We start from the raw sequence: 23972 nt of genomic DNA, 5'->3' as shown, positions 1-23972 counted from the left end.
TTGTGGAGTCTTTGGGGTTTTTGATGTACAGGATCATATTATCTGCAAAAAGTGAAACCTTTACTTCTTCTTTCCCACTATCAATGCCTTTTATTTCTTTCTCTTGTCTGATTACTCTGGCTAGAACTTCCAGCACTACATTGAATAAGAGTGGAGAGAGTTGGCAACCTTGTCTTGTTCCTGATTTTAGAGGAAAAGTTTTCAGTTTTTTTGCCATTTAATATTATGTTAGCTGATGGTTTGTCATAAATGGTCTTTATTATGTTGAGATATTTTCCTTCTATACCCATTCATTGAGTGCTTTAAACATAAAGTGATGTTGTATTTTATTGAATGCCTTTTCTGCATCTATTGATAGGATCATATGGTTTTTGTTCTTTGTTTTGTTGATATGGTGTATTACATTAACTGTTTTATGTATGTTGAACTATCCTTGTGATTTTTGGGATGAATCCCACTTCATCATGATGAATTATTTTTTTAATGTGTTGTTGTATTTGATTTGCTAGTATTTTGTTTAGGATTTTAGCATCTGTATTCATTAGAGATATTGGTCTGTAGTTTTCTTTTTTTGTGTTGTCCTTGCCAGGTTTTGGTATGAAGGTTATGTTGGCCTCATAAAATGTGTTTGGAAGTATTGCTTCTTCTTCAATTTTTTGGAAGACTTTGAGTAGAATAGGAAGCAAATCTTCTTTGAATGTTTGACAGAATTCACTAGTATACCTGTCTGGTCCTGGACTTTTATTTTTTGGGAGGTTTTTGATAGTTGTTTCTATTTCCTCCCTGCTTATGGGTCTATTTAGGCTTTCTACTTCTTCGTGACTCAGTCTAAGAAGATTGTGTTGTTCTAGGAATTTATCCATTTCTTCTATATTGTTAAAATTGGTGCATATAGTTTTTCATAGTATTCTATGATAATTCTTTGTATATCTATGATATCTGGGTGATTTCTCCTCTTTCGTTTGGATTTTGTTCATATGAGTCCTTTCTCTTTTTTTTCCTTGGTGAGTCTTGCCAAGAGTTTATCAATTTTATTGATATTTTCAAAGAACCAGCTCCTTGTTTTATTGATTTTTTCCTATAGTTTTTCTGTTCTCTATTTCTTTTATTTCTGCTCTGATTTTATTATTTCTTTTCTTCTGCTGATTTTGGGTTGCCTTTGTTTTTCTTTTTCTAGTTCCTTAAGATGTGATGTTAAGTTGTTTACCTGGGCTCTCTCTTGTTTGTTCATATATACCTGTAGTGATATGAATTTCCCTCATATTACTGCTTTTGCTGCATCTCAGAGATTCTGATAAATCGTAGTCATTTTCATTTGTGTGTATATATCTTTTGATTTCTGCTTTTATTTCTTCTTTGATCCACTCAGTTTTTAGAAGTATGTTGTTTAATTTTCACATTTTTGTGGGTTTACTTCTTTATTGCAGTTAAATTCTAGTTTCAAAGCTTTATGGTCAGAGAATATGCTTGGTATAATTTCAATCTTTCTGAGTTTGTGGATGTTAGTTCTGTGGCCCAAAATATGGTCAATTCTTGAGAATGTTCCATGTACATTGGAGAAAAATGTAAACTCTGGTGTTTGGGGATGAAATGTCCTATAGATGTCGATCATATTCAATTGTTCTAGTGTTTTGTTTAAGGCTAATATTTCTTTATGATTTTCTGTTTGGATGAATAATCTAGAGCTGTCTGCGGTGTATGGAGGTCTCCAACTATGACTGTATTTTTGTCGGTTTTTATTTTTAGATCAGTTAGTAGATGTCTTATATACTTTGGCGCTTCTTCGTTTTGTGCATATATATTAAGAAGTGTTATGTCTTCTTGATTCAATGCCCCCTTTATCATTATGAAATAACCATCTTTGTCTCTGATTACCTTTACTGTCTTGTAGTCAGCATTGTTAGATATGAGTATGGCTACACCTGCTTTTCTTTGGATGTTACTTGTTTGGAGAATTGTTTTCCAACCTTTCACTTTGAATTTGTTTTTATCCTTGTAGCTTAGATGTGTTTCTTGAGGGCAGAATACAGTTGGATTTTCTTTTTTAAAGAGCTTTATTTATTTATTTATTTTTACAGGGACAGAGAGAGAGTCAGAGAGAGGGATAGATAGGAATAGACAGGAACAAAGAGAGATGAGAAGCATCAATTATCAGTTTTTCGTTGCAACACCTTATTTCTTTCTTGATTGCTTTCTCATATGTGCCTTGACCGTGGGCCTTCAGCAGACCGAGTAATCCCTTGCCCGAGCCAGCGACCTTAGGTCCAAGCTGGTGAGCTTTTTGCTCAAACCAGATGAGCCCGCGCTCAAGCTGGCATCCGTGGGGTCTCGAATCTGGGTCCTTCCGCATCCCAATCTGACGCTCTATTCACTGCGCCACCACCTGGTCAGGCTGGATTTTCTTTTTTGATCCACTCTGCTACTCTGTGTCTTTTTATTGGTGAGTTCAATCCACTTACATTTAATGTAATTATTGACACCTGAGGGTTTCCTATTGCCATTTTATATTGCTTTCTGATAACTCTGTATCTTGTTTGGTTTTTCTCTTTTGTTTTTCTGTCATTTGTTTTTGTGTGGTTGTATTCCATACTTCTTTCCTTTGTTTCCTCTTTTATTAAGCCATGTGTTTCTGTAGTGGTTTATTCAGGGATAGTTACCTTTAGATAATAAAAAAGATATAAAAAATATTCACTGTAGTACATTATCTCATGAGTGCTTCTGCACTCCATCCTCCTTTGCTACTGTTAATCTTTGCCCTCTCCCCTTTTTTGTTTTTTGTTGTCACAGATTAATCTTGTTTTTATTGTGATCTTGTTGGAGCTTTTACTTGCAATTTTGCTTTGTTTTGTTCTTTGTATCTGGTCCAATAACTCCCTTTAGTATTTCCTGAAGTGGGGGTTTTCTGGTGATAAATTCCCTCATCTTTTCTATATCTGTGAATGTTTTTATTTCCCCTTCATATTTGAAGGATAGCTTTGATGTTTATAGTATTATTGGCTGGAAGTTCCTCTCTTTCAGTACTTTCAATATTGGAGTCCACTTGCTTCTGGCTTGTTGAGTTTTTGCTGAAAAATCTGATGATAGCCTAATGGGCCTTCCTTTATATGTTGCATTCTTCTTTCCCCTGGCTGCCTTGAGGATATTTTCTTTGTCATTGGTTTGTGATACTTTCATTGTGGTGTGCCTTAGAGTAGGTCTGTTTGGGTTAAGGTAACTCTGTGTTCTGTTTGCTTCTGGAATTGGAGGCTCTAATTCTTTCCACAGGCTTGGGAAGTTCTCATCGATTATTTGTTTAAATATGTTCTCCATTCTATTTTCTGTCTCTTCTCCTTCTGATATACCCATTAGTCTTATGCTGCTCTTTCTGATGGAGTCAGAGAATTCCTGTAGGGCTTTCTCATTTTGTTTTAATTTGTGAGTCTCTCTCCTCTTCTCTCTGTAGTATCTCTAGTTGACTGTCTTCTCTGTCACAAATTCTCTCCTCTATCTGGCCTGTTCTATTGGCTAAGCTTGTTACCTCATTTTTCAGTTCATGTATTGGAGTTTTTCTTCTGTTTGATGCCTTTTCATAGTTTTAATTTCCTTGGTGATGTATTTTTTGTCTTCCATAAATTGTTTTTTGACCTCTCTAAATTGCCTTTCCAGGCTTTCTTGTATTTCCCTTAGTATTTTTAAAACTTCAATTTTTAATTCTCTGTCATTTAACTCCAAGTTTTCCAAGCAATTGAAATTTTTTTCTAGAGATTTTTCATCATCTATCTGTGCTACATTTGTCTTTTGTATCCATGATATTTAATTTCTTTTTCTTTAATGGCATTTGAAAGTGGTATTGTTAATAACACTAATAAGAGATAATTAAAAAGTAAAATAAAAATTAAAAAGATACAGTGATAAAATGAAAATTCTATAATTATAAGTGGAACAAAAACTACAGAGAAGGAGCAGAAACTGAGGAAAGATGATAAAAGAGATAAAAATGAAGTAAGAAACACGCAAAATGCCACAAAGAAAAATATAAATCCAAAATAGAATTTGTTGATAAATGACAACTGAATGAGAGAAAAAGGAAGAGTAAAAAAAGTCAAGGTTTTTGAAATGAAACCATCATGAAAAACAAGAATGAAAAATGTAACAACTATGGATAATGAAGTTTGAAACAAAAAAAGAAAGAATGAAAAGAAGATAAAATGACCAAAATGGGGAAATAATAAAATAAAATAAAGTTATAAAAATGTAATTTTTTCCTGGTTTTGAGAGGTAGTTTCTTCCTTTTTTCTTTGGCAGTTGGAGCTGTACTACAGGTTTTGCCCCTGTGGGGCTCTTGGGCAGAGGTTTGCTTTTGTGTCGCTGTGGAGATGATGTAGGCTGGGCATCAGTCCTGTTGGTAGGCAGGGCTTGTTAGGGCTTGGAGGCTCTGACAATGGGAGACTCAGTTTTCCCAGTGCCTCTCCCTATGTCTCTCCCTCCTAAGCTAGCAGCCTGGAGATTTAGTTGTGAGGTTCACCCTAGTCACTGCTTGCTGAGGAAGAGGCTTTAAAGCAGCCAGTTCCTTCCTCCAGTACTGCTCAAAGCACAGTTCTGGGTAAGGCTGTGCCAACCAGAATCGCCAGGGAGAGCAGGCAGGGCTGGGAGCCGATTGCAGATCTGATGCCTTTCTAAGGGCCAGTGGACAGGTCTAGCACGTCCCAGCGTGCCGTGGGCTGGGAGTCGACTGCCGATCAAGTTTTAAGGGCCCCTGGGCAGGCATATGCCTCAGTGCTCTGGGTCTAATCTCCACAGGCTTCTCCTTTATGTACTGCTTGGTAGCCCACAGCAATACACGTGTGCGCCCAGCTCCCATGAGTTCAGCCGTGCACACAGAGGCCTGTATCCACCCACTTAGGCAAACAGCGCCTGTGATCTCAGTCAGAGCCGGGAATGCAGGCCCATGGAGCCACCCACCAGGACAGTCCCTGGCCTAGGGATCCTGGCCATTGCGTACATCCCATGCTGATGATCGTGGAGCTGGAAATACACCTAGACGCTAGCAGCAGCCCACGCGGATGTCCACCACTGATAATCTTGGGCTAAGCCCTCCAGCTTTTGCATGTGTGCCCACGCCAGTGGTGTCAGGTGGAGCCACTCGCACACCACCCATGATCGCCAAGCCGGGAATGCACAGAGCTTCTGGCATGGTGCCACCTCCCACAGATACCCCACACCAGTAACCTTTGTCGGAGCCTGCTGCCCATGCGTGCCCCTCGCCCGTGATCTCAGGCAGAGCTAGCATGGTCTTTCTTCTGCTTGATCATCCACCCCAGCCCTGATCCCTCCCTCTGCCTCCGACCCTCTGCTTCGCTCGGTTTCAGACGAAAGCGCCCCTTCCTCAGATCAGTGAGGAAAGCAAAATACCCCGTCCTCCGTCTTATTTCCTTCAGAGTGGATTATATATTCAGTCTCCTTTCACCCAATCATATCTTTGTCTGGTGTGTGTATATTTCAGGTGCTCTGAGATTTTTTTCTCTTTCTTTAGTTGTTGAATTTGTTGAAATTTCAAGGGGAGATATCAGGAGCACCCCTCATGGAGCCATTTCTCTGACATCACAAATTAATTAGTAAGTTTATATATCAATATAAATAAAATATAATTAACATAAATATTAAGTTTATTAAAATAAACTTTTAACATTCAAGAAAAACAAAACACCTGTCAAATTGTAGTTTCCAAGCCTACCATACAGGTTTGGCCTTTTAATACTTGACACAGCTTTTGCTCAAGTTCGACAAAGAGCACAGGTTGTTTCTGAACACCCTATGCAGAGGAAACTTCAAAGACATGCTAATTTAAATGGGCACACAGCACGTGATATCAACAGCAATCAGAAGTGAAACAGCAGAATGGGCCGAGTCTGGACCTCCAGCACACACTGGGGTAGAACAACACTCTGCTTCCAAACAGGTGCAGGATCTGGAGAGTGGGTCATAGACAAGGTATGACAGGGCTGGAATGGAAGCTTTCATTACTGCGGCACTAAAATACACTTTTTAGATGTGTATGAGAGAGAGAGAGAGAAAAGACAGAGTTAGTTTTGGGGAGAGGATTAGGGAGACAGTCACCACACAGGTTCCAGAGGAGAGTGATTTCATGTATCCCTGGACGAGAGAATTTCCTCACTCACATTAACAGCAATCAGTTGGTTATGCTTGTCTGGAGTCAGTGTCAGGAAGGACTGTGAGGCTGATTTGAGTCCTACGGAGGAGCCTGCTGTGCTGATTAATGTCTGCCCTGGCACGGGAGGTGACTTTCATGGGACTGTCACAACTGTTCAGCACCACAGAGCCAACCAGGACTGAGAGGAAAGGTCACAATGCAGACCTGGCAAATGTAAATCAGGAGAGAATTTGAGCTGTGCAAGCACAAGGTACCTGTGGGATTTATCATCAGTTGTCATAAGATAAGTTCTCGGGGGTTGAGATGACAGGAAGTCCACTTGGCTGAGAAACAGAAGAAAAAAGCCCAGCACTACAGCTGAGAACTAATAATTCAGATTGGCCCAGGAGCTTGGCAGATTTGCTGTTTCTTCGGCTCAGCCTCATGGACTTTGGAAATGTGACTATTTATACAGATTCTTATTTTTATTATTTATTTCATTCTTCCTCTGAAGGTTTTAAGCAAAGTCTGCTTGAAAATGTCAGCCATTCTCAGGTGTGCGGAAGGAAAATAAACTTTCAATGTATGTCAGTACATAAAAGTGTGTGTGGGACTGCTCCCTGGTGGCCAATTTGGAAAATCCCTAGAACTGTGTGAGTTTCCCAAGTAAGCCTGGAAGCACCACTGTGGTGTTTCCAAAGAAGTGCTCTGTGGCGAAATAACTCTGGGAATGATGAATGTTTCATTCTCTTCTTTTGTGTGTACTGCTTTTCAAAAGTTATTTTCAAAAAAAAAAAAAAAAAGGTATTTTCCAGTTTTACTGATACATAGTAACTGACATACAGTGATGTATAAGTTTAAGGTACACAGCATAATAATTGGATTTATATATATCATGAAATGATTACTTGCAATGTTTAGTTAACATCCATCATCTCATATAGATATAAAAAAAAGGAAAATCAATATTTTCTCTTTGTGATGAGACCTCTTAGGTTTTACTCTCTTAACAACTTTCATATATATTATACAGCAGTGATAAGTATAGTTATCACCTTGTACATTACATCCCTGGTACTTTTTTTATATTTTAACTGAAAGTTTGTACCTTTGGATCATCTTGACTGATCTAATTCCCCCTGTACTCCACAAATATGATCTCTATAAGTTTTTCTTTATTCACATATAAGTGAGATCACACAGTTGTCTGACTTATTTCATTTAGCACAAAATACTCAAGGTCCATCCATGTTGTTGCAAATGACAGGATTTCCTCTTTCCTTATGGTTGAGTAGTATTTCACTGTATATCTGTACCATGATGTCTTTATCCATTCACCCATCAAGAGACAGTCAGGTTGTTTCCATGTTTTGGCTATTGTGAATAATGTTGCTATAAACATGGGGGTGAAGATATCTCTTCAACATAGTGTTCTTGTTTCTGTAGATATCTTCCCAGAAATGTGATTGCAGGATAATACATTAGATCTATTTTTCATTTTTTTTAGGAGTCTAAACTGTTTTCCATAGTGGCTGCACCAGTTTACACTTCCTCCAACAGTGTACTAAAGTTCCTTTTCCCCCACGTAACAGATGTTTTCATTACTTTGATTATGGTGATGGTTTCATGGGTATATACACATTTCAAAACCTAACAAATTGCACACTTTACTATGCACAGTTTATTATAGGTCAGTTATACTTCAATAAGAGGAGCTATTAAGAAGAGTCCTTACTTGTAACAATGCAACAATGTACAAGTATATAAAAATGTAAATAATCTTTCATGGGATACTATCAATCAGGTACTCTCCCTGAGGTTACCAACATAAATAGCCTGTATACAGGAGGTCCTCAGTTATGACAGTCTTGACATATGACATTTCGAGTTCATGATGCTCACTCCCATAAAAACTTTAAAAAATTGAGACACGAGTGTTTCAGCTTACATTGTCAGCTGAAAGAATTCTTTTCCTTTTTTTTGTATCTATATGAGATGATGGATATTAACTAAACATTGCAAGTAATCATTTCATGATATATATAAGAATATATATATATTTCATATATATATAAGAATATATGTATTCTTGCGCTCAGCGGAAGAATACACTGTACAGTGTACAGTACAGTATATTTATGTCTTTTTCCTTTTTCTGAGGCTTAGTTGTGCTTTTCTGTTCTAGATTATGATGTTACAACTGTGTTAGGATAGGTAAGAGACTTAGGCTAGGGTGTGTTTCGACTTACACTAAAATCTGAGTAACGTCCCTGTTGTAGGAACGGAACTGTGTAGCCCAAGGATCCCCTGTACATCATCCCACACTTCCTCTTTACTTATACAAACTTGTGATCACATTATAGGGTTTAATCTTTTTCTTAATTAGTGACCCATTAAAATGGGTCTTTTTCAGCAACTATATTTGAGTTTTAAAAATTTGTAGGTATTCTAATATTGAGTCTCATTTTAATAACCAACATGCTTTAAAATAGCAGTTTACCAAAGAATGGGATGTAAAACTACAAATAGCAGCATCTTGCTTTGCAGAAAATTACTAGATAGAGGAGTCAGTCTTCATCGAGGGAGGGGTAAGATCAAATTCTCTCTATATTCATAGCCTCTTTTTCCACAAGACGTAATTTCATCTAAAAAAGTTAAACGATTTTGTGTATTAAACTGTAATTAAAAACACTTCAGGTTAAACATTGCATAGGAATGTCAGACATGAGCAGTTCAACTGCAAACAGACCTTTCAGGATTGTGCTGCTTGCACAAACTAGAAAATTGTACTAACTCCAAAGTTTTAGCACAGGGTAGGTTGACTTAAAAAAAAAACCTTGTATTTAAAAAATTATAAAATATAGGCTTACTGTGAACAATGCAAAAAATACACAAGTAGGTAGGACAAAAATTTCTCCACTCCTACTCTTTTCCTAACTCCATCTTTCAGACATAACCACTGTCAAAATTTGAAGGTATCTTTCTAGACCATGGGTCCCCAAACTTTTTACACAGGGGGTCAGTTCATTGTCCTTCAGACCGTTGGAGGGCCGGACTATAAAAAAAACTATGAACAAATCCCTATGCACACTGCACATATCTTATTTTAAAGTAAAAAAACAAAAGGGGAACAAATACAATATTTAAAATAAGAACAAGTAAATTTAAATCAACAAACTGACCAGTATTTCAATGGGAACTATGCTCCTCTCACTGACCACCAATGAAAGAGGTGCCCCTTCCGGAACTGTGGCTGGGGGTGGATAAATGGCCTCAGGGGGCTGTGTGCGGCCTGCGGGCTGTAGTTTGGGGACCCTTGCAGGGGTCCCCAAACTTTTTACACAGGGGACCAGTTCACTGTCCCTCAGACCATTGGAGGGCCGCCACATACAGTGCTCCTCTCACTGACAAGCAATGAAAGAGGTGCCCCTTCTGGAAGTGTGGTGGGGGGCCGGATAAATGGCCTCAGGGGGCCGCATGTGGCCCACGGGCCGTAGTTTGGGGAAGCCTGTTCGGTGTGCATACACGTCTTCAGGCTCTTATTTTCATTGTTCATTTGCTTTTTCTTTAAAGTTTTTTTTTTTTGTGGTAAAGTATATATGACATAAAATCTGCCATTTAACCATTTTTTAAGTACAATCCAGTAGCATTAATAACATCCACAATGTTGTACAACAATCACCACCATCAACTTCTAAAACTTTCATCACTTGAAAGAGTATCCATTAACCAATAAGTTCCTATTCCTCCCTCATCCCCGCACCTGATCCTGTCTAATCTACATTCACCTCCATGAATTTGCCTATTCTAGCTATCATAGAGAGTGGAATCATTCAATATATGTCTGTTTGTGTCACTTAGCATATTTCAAAGGAATGAAAGTTTGATATATGTTATAGTAGAACTTCCTTCTTTGAAATGGCTGAATTGTGTTCCATTGTAAAGCAAATTTTGCTTATCCATTCATCTGTTGATAAACACTTAGGTTGTACTCATTTGCTTTTAACAAATGTGATCACAATATATAATTTTGGCAGCTTTTTTTCCTATTCATTTAATTCATTTTAGAGGTCTATCCTAACATATTTTTAAAGGCCATATTGTTGTATTAGATAGAACTACTATACTTTATTTATTACTTTTCTATTAATAGACATATACATTGTTACTGTATTTTTGCTATTAAAACCATATGAGGGTGAACATACTTGTTCATACATTGTTTTATATTTGTATCAGTTTGTCTGGAAGAGAAACTTCTAAAAGTTCTATTATTTGGTCATTAGGAATGTGCATTTAACCTTTTGATAAATCCTGCCAAGATAGCTTCCAAAAATACTGCCCCTGCTGGCATTCTCACCAATTCTTATTAGGAGTCTTTTTATCCATATCCTTCCCACAAAGAGTATATAGAATTTTATTTGTCGTCGGCAGTCTGGTGGAGATGAGCTTGGTTGTTTAAAATAGGTGTAAGGGAGGCTGCGCAGGTATGAAGTGAGGGCAGAGGGTGCTCAGGGGTAAAATTTGAAGGTGTCGGAGTCTGGCAGACCAAGGCAGAGAACAGGATTCCAGGACAAACAGGATCAGCAGAGGTTCTCGTTGGTACTGTGATCGGCGCTGATATTCAGCAGACATGCACACAATGTAGTTGTGCTTGATGTTAATATACTGAAAACTCCTCCATACTGGTTGGCAACTAATCATGGCCTGGGCTCCAGTCTCCAAATCCAACCCACGTCCCCACCATCCAACAACTGAAGGGTAATGCCTGTTCAAGTTGATTCTTATTTGTACGGACCGGTTGTTACTATTTAGAACACTGCTCCTGACTACAGGAGTCTAGATTTTGAGCGATGCACTGACGCTCTCCTCACTCTATTTCTGAACCTCTGCGAGCACTGTAAAGCAATGTCTATCTTCATTACAACACCTGTGCTCCTGAGGGAAGATACGCCGTCTTTCTCATTCATTCTTTCACTCCCAAAATGTTGCTCAGCACTTCATATACATTGTGTCCATAAAGTCATGGTGCACTTTTGACCGGTCACAGGAAAGCAACAAAAGACGACAGAAATGTGAAATCTGCACCAAATAAAAGGAAAACTCTGCCAGTTTCATACCTATTCAGTGCAGTTCCATGTGAGCTCATGCACAGATTTGTTAGGGCTCCTTAGGTAGCTATCCCGTATAGCCTCTACAGACTCGTCACTGACTGATGGCCTACCAGAACGGGGTCTCTCCACCAAACTGCCGGTTTCCTTCAACTGCTTATCCCACCGAGTAATGTTATTCCTATGTGGTGGCGCTTCATTATAAACGTGCTGATATTCACGTTGCACTTTGGTCACGTATTCAAATTTAGTGAGCCACAGAACACACTGAACTTTCCTCTGTACCGTCCACATCTCGACTGGAATGGCCGTGGGCTGCTCTGCTGTATACACGGTGTTACGTCATCATCTGCGCATGCGCACATGCTGCCACATCATCCTACAGAAACTGGGAGGGTTTTCCTTTTATTTGGTGCAGATTTCACATTTCTATTGTCTTTTGTTGCTTTCCTGTGACCAGTCAAAAGTGCACCATGACTTTATGGACACACTGTATAATAGTGGCTGGACCAAGACCCCTGAGTATTACTGTGAAAAGGCAAACAGCATCCCAGGCCAAATGAAGCTTACAGTAAGGAAGGCATGTAAAAAAAAAAAAAACAACTGAAGAGCCAAATAAGGAAAAGCAATTCACAATAATAATGACTGTTACAAAAGAAACACATTCTGGAGATGAGCTACTGAACAATGAACCTCGGCCCTCACTGCATATCTGGGCATCCTCTCTTATATCCCAAAGTGTCCGACTGACCAGGATGAAAAAACTTTTGAATACTCCTTGTTGCAAGGATATGGAGAGCAGGCTATTCTAGTCACTGGATGAGGACATCAGTAGGCACAATTTTCTGGATGATAATATCACAAAGAGGGCTCTTTTTAGTAAAGAATCAGAGAAAGCCCCGCCCGAGATGGAAAGGAGTCCCGTGTAAGGCAGAGTGAGCGCCCAGGCTGTACTGGTTGTGTGCACAAAGGCTCCAAGCGGGGAAGAGCTGGTGTGATTTACAGGGTCTGCAAGGAGGTAAGAGTGAGTATGGGCGTCTGGGGGTGAGGTTAGAGAACATGATCAGGGCCAGGCCTTACAGTCTGACATAATCTGATTTGTACTGATGTCCACAGTAGGTTCTTAGAAACTGCGATATGGGAAATGACGTATATGGCCTTACAGTCTGACATAATCTGATTTGTACCTGATGTCCACAGTAGGTTCTTAGAAACTGCGATATGGGAAATGACGTATAATGAACCAATTTCACCCTAGGCTAACTGATACAAACAAGAGCTAAGTTTTTACAACATATGCCAGACCAGGTGGTGGCACAGTAGATAGAGCGTCGGACTGGGATGCAGAGGACCCAGGTTCAAAACCCAGAGGTCACTGGCTTGAGCACAGGCTCACCAGCTTGAGAGCAGGGTCACTGACTGGAGCGTGGGATCACAGACATGACCCCATGGTCGCTGGCTTGAGCCCAAAGGTGGCTGGCTTGAAACCCAAGGTCACTGGCTTGAGCAAGGAGTCACTTGCTCCCCTGGGCCCCCAGTCAAGGCACATATGAGAAAACAATCAATGAACAACTAAGGAGACTAAGGTGCTGCAATAAAGAATTGATGCTTCTCATCTCTCTCCCTTCCTGTCTGTCTGTTCCTATCTGTCCCTCTCTCTGTCTCTCTCTCTATCACACATACAAAAAAGTTTTTATATTTCTGATCACAAAAATATCACCAAACCTTAATAAATAGCATAAACACTTTGAATATTAAACATTAAGATAAATGTAAGATCTATATACATTTAAGAAAGATGAACGAAACAAGTAAGGAATTCTTTTCCAATCCACTTATTCCAGCTCTGAGTCATGAGTGGCCAGAGCCTGTCCCGGCAGCTCTGAGCACAAGGAGGCCCCACCCTGGACAGGAGGCCCTCCAGTGCAGGGCCATTCTCACACACTCATGCTCACTCAGACGGGGACAATGGAGACACGCCAACTAACCTAACATACACTGCTTTGGGATGTGGGAGGAAACCGGAGTCCCCGGGGAAAGCCATGCAGACATGGGGGAACACGCAAAGTCCACACAGAACGGCCCCGCCCGAAATCGACTTCGTTTCTTATCAAGGTTATAATGAAGCTATGTTGAATGAAATGAGATTATTCAAGGATCTGCTGTAATTTTAGAAGATCCTACATATTTAAGTCTATATTCCCCAATACTTCTCAAAGTATCTAAATCATTTAGAGTTTAAAAAATACAGAACCAATCAACCATTAGCTTTGCCCAATTGTCCACTGGACTTGAGCTGGACTTGACTTGGACTTCAAATATCAATAAAAAGAAAATAATCTTACAAATGTGTATATATGGTATTGGGAATATAGTATAGGAAATATGTCTATGTGCAGTATAGTTAGTACATTATTTACTTGTTTGTTTGTTTGTTTGTTTTTCTCCTGGGGAAGAAAATCCCTTTATAAAATACAAGTCTATTATCTAAGTTTTATGCATTCAGCGTTTATTGGTGAGCAGGGAACTAAAGGTATTCACTAATTCCCTTCCTCATTGCTATAACACAAACATCCTAATGGTAGATCCTATTACATCTTATCCTTCCCCACCTGAGAAGTCAATAAACTCTGACCCAGAAACATGATAAACTTTCCCCTTCTGACACATCAAAGTTCAGCATTTACAGAGATGCCCACTTACCTTGAACTTGTAAGTGTTCTCTTGCCTGCCTTTGTTTTCACTGTAATAATCTTCAGATTTTGTTTGCCATGACAGATGTCACCTTCTTTCACACATTCTTTCTTCTGGGTTTCTCAGCAAAGCCCATAACAGAAGAGCAGCCCCTTCATCCCTGCAGCAGAGGAGAGAACAGAAAGCACGGGTCAGCAACACGTCCACTTTATCTCCAGTGTGCCTCAGGCTGGCTGCAGCTTAATCACTGTTTTAGGGATTCATCTAATAATAAGTGAGATTTAGAATAGAGCTATCTCAAAATATAGGTGGAATTCAGGCTCTTCTTAACAACTAAAGATCTGACACTACTTCAGCTTCTTACATATGCATTTCACTGCAGACACAGTGCAAGACCTCTCTCTCTGCAGGAGGAGACTTGGAAGCACTAAAAATTGTCTATGGTCAGATGTAAAATTGGGGCTGTCAAAGTAGGAGATGTCAATAAATAATCAGGTCAGAATCGTGGTTCAGAATGAAACTGGGACACGCTCCCGAATCTCATTTTCAACAGGTGTCAGTTTTGGAGGGAATGATGGTCAGGTCAAGAACACGACCAAATTTAGTGTGCTGCCATAGACACTCATTCCTATGCATTTGTGATTCTCCCTGCAAACAGGAAACAATTTTTCCCCAGGAGCTCTTCTAGGTGAGAGGAGCCCTTCTCCCTGGTCAACTGTGGCCCCCACTGTCTCACACACTCCGGTGTGTAAACACGGGACAAGAGGAGGGGCAGAGCAGCACGGTGCAGGCACTGCTTGACCACGTGGGGAAGGGGACCCTACTGCTGTACCTCCTCCCTCCACCTCCATCCCATCTGGCTCTCAACTCTTCCAAGATGAGGGCATGGGCACAACGTGAAAGAAGGCAGCAGGAAGCAGACAGAACTCCGTAGACGGGGTCACAAGCACTGTTGCTCCCTCTCTCCTTCCTGATACCCTGTGACAAACCCACTTTTTCTAACAGAAGTGAGTCAGTCAGGAACTCAGCTGCAATGAAAGAGGGTGTAGGTCAGGAGTTTCTTGTAGGCAATATTTTCAGTATTCTTTTCAGAGGAATATAACTCTTGAAGCTACCGAGAGGCTTAGTTTATGTTAGGTATTTGAAGTTAAACATTAAAATGTTAACAAAATTAAATTTTAATACTGAAACTTAATGTTAATACAGTGAGGTCAGGGGGAAGGAGAATGGTTTGGGTGGTCCCCAAGCAGAAGGAAGACCTCTCACACCCAGTCGTCCCTTAGTTCCCACGACTTTTGGATAGAACATTGGGCTTAGAAAGAATACAGTACAGGTACGTTGTAGTCCATGCCTCTGCTTTACAGACGAGATAAATGTGGCTCCGAGAGAGAACCCGACTGGCGAAGGGTTCCACATGGAGTCCGGCCCTGGAAGGACTCAGCCCACTTTCCGCTCTATTGACCCGTCTTTCCACAACCGACCATCTTGTTCCTAATCTACATCATGTGTAAGAAACTAGTTAAGTCTTTTGCTTTTTTAACTGTGTTAACAAAAGATGACACAGCTGCTGATGTCAGCTCACATCCTGAGGGTAGGAAAGAAAAACAACATAGTTCCCAAATGCCTAGGAAAGCTACCACATACTGAGTGCCCACCACAAGACACAGTGTCGCAGGCCCATCACTTACATAGCAACGAGTGTTTCTAGAAACTCCAAAAGCAATATAGGTATTATTACATCACGAAGAGGAGGGAACTGAGTCAGGGAAATAGGACCCCTTAGCTGATGTTACACACAGCTAGTAAGTCCTCTGGCCCCATGGCCCCATGCACAGTGACTTTCTGCCTAGACAAGCAGCACTAGGACACAAGGAAATAGGCTTCTCTTTGAGAACCCCAGTGCCCAGGAATAGACAGGTGCAGGGTATTTGGAAGGAGACTAAAGAAAGGAAGAGAGCTAAGAGCATTATGGGACTCGATTCTACAATGACTCTGGTCTGTCTTAAGATCTTTGACATGTTAAATATCCAAACACAGTCAGAGCATATCATATAACTTCACTCATAAAATTCTGTGAAAGGTACCTGTGATATTATGTACCTGAGAATGAGCAAAGAAGTTCAAGGTCTCAATGAGCCATGGTCACCCACTGCATTAGTTTGCTCAGGCTGCCACAACACGAGACCACAGGCTGAGAGGCTTAAACAACAGCCATTTATTTCTGACAGTAACGGAGGCAGACAGTTCATGATCAAGGTGCTGGCTGGGTTCATTTCTCTTGAGCTTCTCTCCTGGGCTTGCAGATGGCTGCCCAACTGCTGCCTCTTCCCATGGTCTTCTCTTTTGTGTGCACATTCCTGGTGTCTCTGTTAGGTTCCAAATTTCCCCTTTTCTAAGGACACCAGTCAGTTTGGCTCAGGGCCCACACTAACAGCCTCATTTTAACCTGATCACCCTTTCAAAGGTTATTTCAATCCTTATTTCTCTGTATAGTCACATTCTGAGATACTTAGAGGTTAGAGCTTCAACATACACATTTTGGGAGGACATCATTCAGTCCATAATGCCCCCCGCATGACTAGTGCTGGAACCGTAGCAATGAAGGTCCAGGCGCCAAAGAGGTGACAAGCCACCTCTACCACCTTATGTCGTCACCGTCAGTGCCACTCATGGAGAGTTAAAACCCTCTAATATTTCAATTCAGAAATCCAAGACTCTACTATAGGTTTTAAGAATTTGTTTTTTAAAGGAGGTAAGGACCATAACTAAATACACTTTTTCACAGTGGTCTAAATCAGGGGTCAGAAAACTGCCTATGAGTCAAAAACAACCTAGCCTGCTGCTTGTTCTTTGTAAATACGGTTTTATTGGCCGAGGGTGACTGTCCATTCATTTACAGATTGTCTACTGTTGCCATGGAGCTACAACTGCACAGCGGAATGGCTGTGACAGAGAAACAGGACCAAAAGTGTTTACTATCAAGCCCTTCAGAGAGACAGTTTGCCAGCTTCTGACTTAAACTATGTTAACCAGGGTTCTTTTATGGTAGGATTTCTTTTTTTTTTTTTTTTTACAGAGACAGAGAGAGAGTCAGAGGAATAGACAGGGACAGACAGACAGGAATGGAGACAGATGAGAAGCATCAATCATTAGTTTTTCATTGCGCGTTGCGACTTCTTAGTTGTTCATTGATTGCTTTCTCATATGTGCCTTGACCGCGGGCCTTCAGCAGACCGAGTAACCCCTTGCTGGAGCCAGCGACCCTGGGTCCAAGCTGGTGAGCTTTTGCTCAAGCCAGATGAGCCTGCGCTCAAGCTGGCGACCTCCGGGTCTTGAACCTGGGTCCTTCCACATCCCAGTCCAGTGCTCTATCCACTGCGCCACTGCCTGGTCAGGCTATGGTAGGATTTCTTAGGGTCTTGAAAACATACATTTTCAAACTTCAAGAGGGAGACATATAGTAAAATTGCATCTAAATGGAAAGGAGTTTTTAAAGTCAGCTCAAACTGAAACTGTGTATGGTCAAAATTCACACTGAAAATCCCTGAAGGACACGCCATGGAGGGAGCCCACCCACGACATCAGCAACATGGCCATTTCCCCTCCAGAGTTATAACAGTAACATTTTCAGGAAACAATTTTAGGAAACAATTGGCTATATGGGTCACTTGTATAAAAAGATGCATATTTTTAATAGCAGAATCCCACTGGGCATGGTAAGGTGCTTGAAGCAACTGAGACAAGGCAGAGACTGGGAGGTTTGGGACGGCATCAGACATTCACTGCTTGAAGTTGCCGAAGTTGAATGCACACCAGACCTGCTTTGCTGGAGTTTGCATCATTTCCCAATACACTGAACCTCAGACTCCCTCTCCCACTCCCCACAGAGGTCTCTAATAGGACCTGTGTTCCATGAATAACATTTGAGAAATGATGATATACTAAAAAACATGAGTGTTATGGGCCAATCAAACAGAAGACATATACAGTGCTTTCTAAACACATAAAAGAAGGGAACAAAGGTCCCATGAGATACTTACTATACAATATTTCTACTTCACACCCATTCTATTCTGCTATTATTTTTAAAAAGTGGAAAACTACAGGTGTTGGTGAAAATGTGGAAAAACTGGAACTCATTGCTGATGGAAATGTCAAAAGGTGAGCCACTGTGAAAAATTTGAGAAGTATCTCAAATATGTAAACATAGAATTACTATCTGGTCCAGCAATTACACTTCTGGTGTATACTGCAAAGAACTGAGAGCAGACTCAAACCAAATTTGTACCCATGTTCACAGCTGTATTATATGTTATATTGTTCACATAAACATAAACTTAAGTGAATAAGCCAGTCACAAAAGGACAAATATTGTATGGTTCTATTTTTATGAGGTCCCTAGAGTAGTCACATTCATAGTGAGAAAATACAAGAGGTTATCAGGGCATGAGGGGATCAAAGAATGAGAATTTATCATTTAATGCAGTGGTCCCCAACCTTTTTTGGGCCACGGACCAGTTTAATGTCAGAAAATATTTTCATGGACCGGCCTTTAGGGTGAGACGGATAAATGTATCACGTGACTGAGACAAGCATCAAGAGTGAGTCTTAGACGGATGTAACAGAGGGAATCTGGTCATTTTTAAAAAATAAAACATCATTCAGACTTAAATATAAATAAAATGGAAATAATGTAAGTTATTTATTCTTTCTCTGCGGACTGGTACCAAATGGCCCACGGACCGGTACCAGTCTATGGCCCAGGGGGGTTGGGGACCACTGGTTTAATGGATAATTTATCATTTAACAGATAGAGTTTCAGTTTAGGATGATGGAAAAAGATGGTGATGATGGTTGCACAACACTGTGAGTGTACTTAATGTCTCTGAATTGTATATTTAAAAAAGTAAATTGGTAAATTTTATGTTATGTATATTTTACTACAATAAAAATCCTCAGGAAAAAAAGTGCAGGACCATAATTGTAGTGCTGGTTGATGAGGAGGACTTAAAGTGTGTAGACATCAGTTGATAATGTCTCATTCTGCTAAAAAACTGAGCAGCTGACAGATTCCTGGCTTACTTACATGACCGTCTCCTAACTTGGAAGACAGGGGAAGTACTATTCTAGGACGAACTTTTGGGCAATGGAAAGATGAAGCAAAAATGTGGTCACAGCCTTTTGAGTGTTCAAAACAGCACTGGAGGCATGGTGGGGTCCTCGTGGGCACCACCCTGCTTCGCACTCCCCTCCACTGACCCCACCCACTCTACCTGGGCAGCCCACATGGCGGCGAAATATAGCAATATACAAAAAGTAATATGACAATGTGTTTATGTGCCCATCACTCAAAATGAACAAATGTTTTCATATTTATCTCTCATCTAGCCTTTACTCTTTTCAGAGATAAAGCCACACAGAATTTAAATCCGCTAAGTTAATGTTACTATCTCCAGTCAAATTATCCCTTCCTCTTCAGAGACAACCCCCATCATGAATTTGGTGGCTATCAAGTTCATGCATGCATGTGTGCATGTATCCAAAACATATCCTATAGTCTTGTAGGTCTTAATTTTATATAAAGTGTATCATGCTGTGTATTACATTGTACTCAACATGGTTTGTGAGATATTTCTTTTAATAAAAATGTGATTGATTTATTTTTAGAGAGGGGAGAGAGAGAAAGAAGGGGAGAAGAGCAGGAAGCATCAACTCCCATATATGCCTTGACCAGGCAAGCCCAGGGTTTTGAACCAGTGACCCCAGCATCCAGGTTGACACTTTATCCACTGCACCACCACAGGTCAGGCGAGATATTCCAATTTGCTCCACACAGATCTAGGTAATTAATTATTGTATGGTGCTCTGTCACATGACCACATCACAGTTTAATTGTCTGCTTCTGGACTGATGGCTCTGTGGTGGTGTCCAGTTTGGGGTCAAAACAAAGGATGCTCCAGTGCACACCTTCATGTTCTTCTGTGCCCAGGCTCTGCAGTCAGCTGCATATCTGTGTGTGTGTGTGTGTGTGTGTGCATGCGTGTGCATTCTCCCAGTAGGTCTCACCTAGGAGGCAGTCCAGCTCACCTAGGAGGTATTTGGAAATGTGTGAGTATTTTTATGAGTTGGGGGTGGGGTGAGGCAGAAATGCTAAATGTCCATAGTGCATTCAAGTCCTGAAGGACAAAAACGTGTCTCTTGCAAGTTATCAAAATTCCTTCCTTTGAAGAATACTGCTGATCATTGCCTTCAATGGAATGTCTGTGCTACATGTAGTGTGTGCATGTCCTAGTCTAACGAGGAGTGACCACCTGCTCTCCAAAGGGCCCGTTTATCTTGTGTCCTTGCCAAATCTCACTGTCACCCTTTTGAATTTCTGCTACTCAGATAGCCATAAAATGTTATCTTGTGATTTTAAACTTGCAGTTCCTGATTTTATTACTGATGTGGAAAACATTTTCATATTGATATTGTTCCTTTATGTGTTCCCATCTGCAAAGTGCTTGTTAATAGCTGCTCATTTTTTTTTCAACAAAGAGAGAGAGTCAGAGAGAGGGACAAACAGACAGGAAGGGAGAGAGATGAGAAGCATCAATTCTTTGTTGCGGCTCCTTAGTTGTTCACTGATTGCTTGCTCATATGTGCCTTGATGGGGGGCTCCAGAAGAGCGAGTGACCCCTTGCCCAAGCCAATGACTTTGGGCTTCAAGCCAGCGACCTTTGGGCTCAAGCCATGGGGTCATGTCTATAATCCCATGCTCAAGCCAGTGACCCCACACTCAAGCTGGTGAGCCCCCGCTTAAGCCGGCGATCTTGGGGTTTCGAACCTGGGTCCTCCACTGTGCCACTGCCTGGTCAGGCAATAGCTGCTTATTTTTCTGCTGGGTAGTTTCCTTATTGACTTATAGGAGTTCACTAGAGATACTGAAAATGTAGCTTTTGTTAGTTATTTGGGGTTATAAATACATTCTATCGGCTTGTTGCTTGCCCTTTAATTTTATGGTGCTATTTGTGCAAAGTTACACATTTTGGTATGGTGAAATTCATCAACTTCACATTCTTGAGTGTGATTTTTGTGTCTCTGTTTTATAAAATCTGCTCTATCCTATGAACATAAAGCGATTCTCCATTTTCTCCCTAAAGTTTTAAATTAAAACTTACTCTAAGTTTCTAAGAAATTTTGAGTGCTGAAGTGACTTTCTAACAACCCAAATCTGAAGATATCAACTCATCCCTCCCTGAACATAGCTCTCCTGAGGCTTTCTATTCCATTTAGAATGAGCTCAGCCTCCTCACTGTGGTATGATTACAGTACATGCCTGGCCCTGTCTTCCTGTTGAACTTCGTCTTCCATCTTGTTAGGCTTGAAGCTTTAGCCACACTGGTTTTCCGCATGAACCCCAAACACATCAAGCGAGTTATATCTCAGGACCCTTGTCCTTGTTGCTTCCTTTCTCTGGAGCCTTGTTCCAAGATAAATGCATGTGGCTGGTTTCTTGCCATCATGTCATCTCTGAGGAACTGTCCCTACCCAGCAGAGAATACCCTCCAATCACTCATAATGACATAGCTCCTCTATTCCTTCACTGTACTTGTCAGCATTTTAAATTATCTTGTTTAACTCTTTATTGGTGTTTCCCCATAACCGACCACATGTTCTACAAGATGAGGGACCAGCCATCTTGTTCTTTCCGGTGCCCTCAGCACCTCAAACAGCTCCTGGCACACCTTAGGTGTCCCATGAGTATGTGCTCAATAAACAAGTGCATAAATGGATGAACTTGGGTCCCCTCAGCCCTCCTGGTTGTTCTTTCTCCCCTCTTAGAGACCTTTCTCGTCTCTCAAAGAAATAACTAAACTGCAGCAATACTTACAAAACAATTCGAAACTCACCTATGTTCTGCATATCCAGGTTTCTAAGTTACTTAGAACACTGAAAGCCCCACTCACCCCATTTCTACTCCCAAAAGATAACCATTAACAGTTTCTTTGCAGGGAGGCAGAAACTTTTTATTCATTTATATCTATCTATCTATGTGTCTATCATCCATTGATAAATTAGATAACTTGAATGGTTTAACATAAAAAGTTTTATTCTTATTGACACAGTATTTATTTTTCAATGGATCAGAGTTTGCTAAGAATGCAGTCTCCCCGTCCACCGCTAAAGGTCTGTCCACACTCCTGGGCTGGCCCAGGAGTCTTCATTTTCAACCAGCACCCTAGATGATTCTGAGACAGGCAGTCCAAAAACCATTCTCTCAGAAGTGCTCACCTAGGTGAGAGCCACTTAGTGCCTTCCTCCTTTAAGACCATGCGGCCTCTGTAACACCAGGCGGCAGATGGAGTGAGGAGTACACCCAGTGACAAGCTATGTCACAGACCTTTGCTCAGAAAGGTGTAGCAGGTCCTTGCCTTCACTGAGATGTAAGAATCTGACATGCTTATGGAACCATGTAAACAATTAGGAGAGCTCGGAACTGGTAGAGAGGGAGCCTGGTCCAGCCCCACACTGCTCCACGCCTCAGGTGCTTTGTGTGCAAAAGGAGAAGATGGACCAGGTGATTCAACAGGCCAGCAGTGGACCAGAATGCGTTTAGGTCTCGTCTAAACTGGGGTCTGCTGAAAATGGCTTCAAGAAAGGAGGCTGTGATTGGATCATGACATTTCAGCACCCACTTACTAGAATGTCTGGAGAATCACCGATGGGAGATGATAATGTCTTAACAGCCAGAGTTTTAATCACAAGATATTTATAAATACTATTCCAATCTTTGGAGTAGTTTGGCCACTGCTCTATCAGAAGAAAAAGATGCAGACAGCCCTGGCTGGTTGGCTTAGTGGTAGAGCGTCGGCCTGGCATGCAGGAGCCCGGGTTGGATTCCCGGCCAGGGCACACAGGAGAAGTGCCCATCTGCTTCTCCACCCCTCCCCCTCTCCTTCCTCTCTGTCTCTCTCTTCCCCTCCCGCAGCCAGGGCTCCATTGAAGCAAAGATGGCCCGGGAGCTGAGGATGGCTCTGTGGCCTCTGCCTCAGGCACTAGAATGGCTCTGGATGCAACAGAGTGACGCCCCAGAGGGGCAGAGCATCGCCCTCTGGTGGACATGCTGGGTGGATCCCGGTCGGGCACATGACGGAGTCTGTCTGACTGCCTCCCCGTTTCCAGCTTCGGAAAAATGCAAAAAAAAAAAAAAAGATGCAGACATTCTAACCATCACTCCAGGTCATCTGCTAGAAAGAACCCACCTCCTCTAGGTTGCTCAGGCCATCAAACTGTGTGTTCTTTTCCCTCATCGCCCCCTTCCCATTCATCAAGCCCTAGCAGCGCTACCTCTAGAACATGTCCTCTCTACTTGTGCACATCTCCTTATATCCAATGCCGTCATCCTAGTCCAAGCCACGGTCTTCTTTCCCGAAGACTACTTGAAGAGCCTTCTTACTAATTTCCCCACTGGACCTCTGAAACAATCCCTTCTTCACATAGTGGCTGTTTTTATAGATCAGGTAATTTCTCTCCCCTGCTTAAAGCTCATCAGTGTCTTCTGATTTCTGTGGAAGAAAACAGACTCCATCCCCTCTCCACCTCTCAAACCTCAATTTGTGACAGTCTTTCCTTCATTATTTTGTGAGTCCATTTTCACTTGCTGTCCACATTGCTTCTGCATCATGTCACGTAGCTGGGTCCATCTCATCAGTCCAACTCAACACACATGACCTTCCCTGACTACTCTGCATTTGTATTCTTTTCTATACCCTGTTTAGAGGGCATAATCGTGAAACTGCATTGTTTATTTGATTGCTGGCCCCTCACCCCCGACTCCCACCACACACACTAGAATGGAAGCTCCATAAGGAGGGTGAGCTTGTCTGTCCTGTTCACTGCTAAATTCTCAGAGACTAGGATAAGGCACATAATAGATACTCAGTGACTTTTGTCCAATGAAAGCAAGTGTTATTTTAGATTAAATCAGGATGCTATTTTTCAATGTTTTTTTTTTCCAATTCAGAATAAAAACTCAATTTCTTGCTCAGAAGAGA

General features: G+C 41.2%; 1 protein-coding gene across 1 annotated transcript in view; it reads right to left on the bottom strand.

The window, feature by feature from the left end:
* Positions 1-23972, bottom strand: part of FRMD4B (FERM domain containing 4B) — a 328332-nt gene that overhangs the window by 238474 nt on the left and 65886 nt on the right. Inside the window, exon 2 of the mRNA XM_066350510.1 lies at positions 13945-14095. The gene's annotated coding sequence lies outside the window, so the exon portion shown is untranslated. The remainder of the gene's footprint in view (positions 1-13944; positions 14096-23972) is intronic.

This window comes from Saccopteryx leptura, chromosome 10 (assembly GCF_036850995.1).
Source record: "Saccopteryx leptura isolate mSacLep1 chromosome 10, mSacLep1_pri_phased_curated, whole genome shotgun sequence".
NCBI classification, from domain to species: Eukaryota; Metazoa; Chordata; class Mammalia; order Chiroptera; family Emballonuridae; genus Saccopteryx; species Saccopteryx leptura.
Note: the sequence above shows the minus strand (reverse complement) of the source record. Positions and strands in the feature narration are given on the sequence as shown.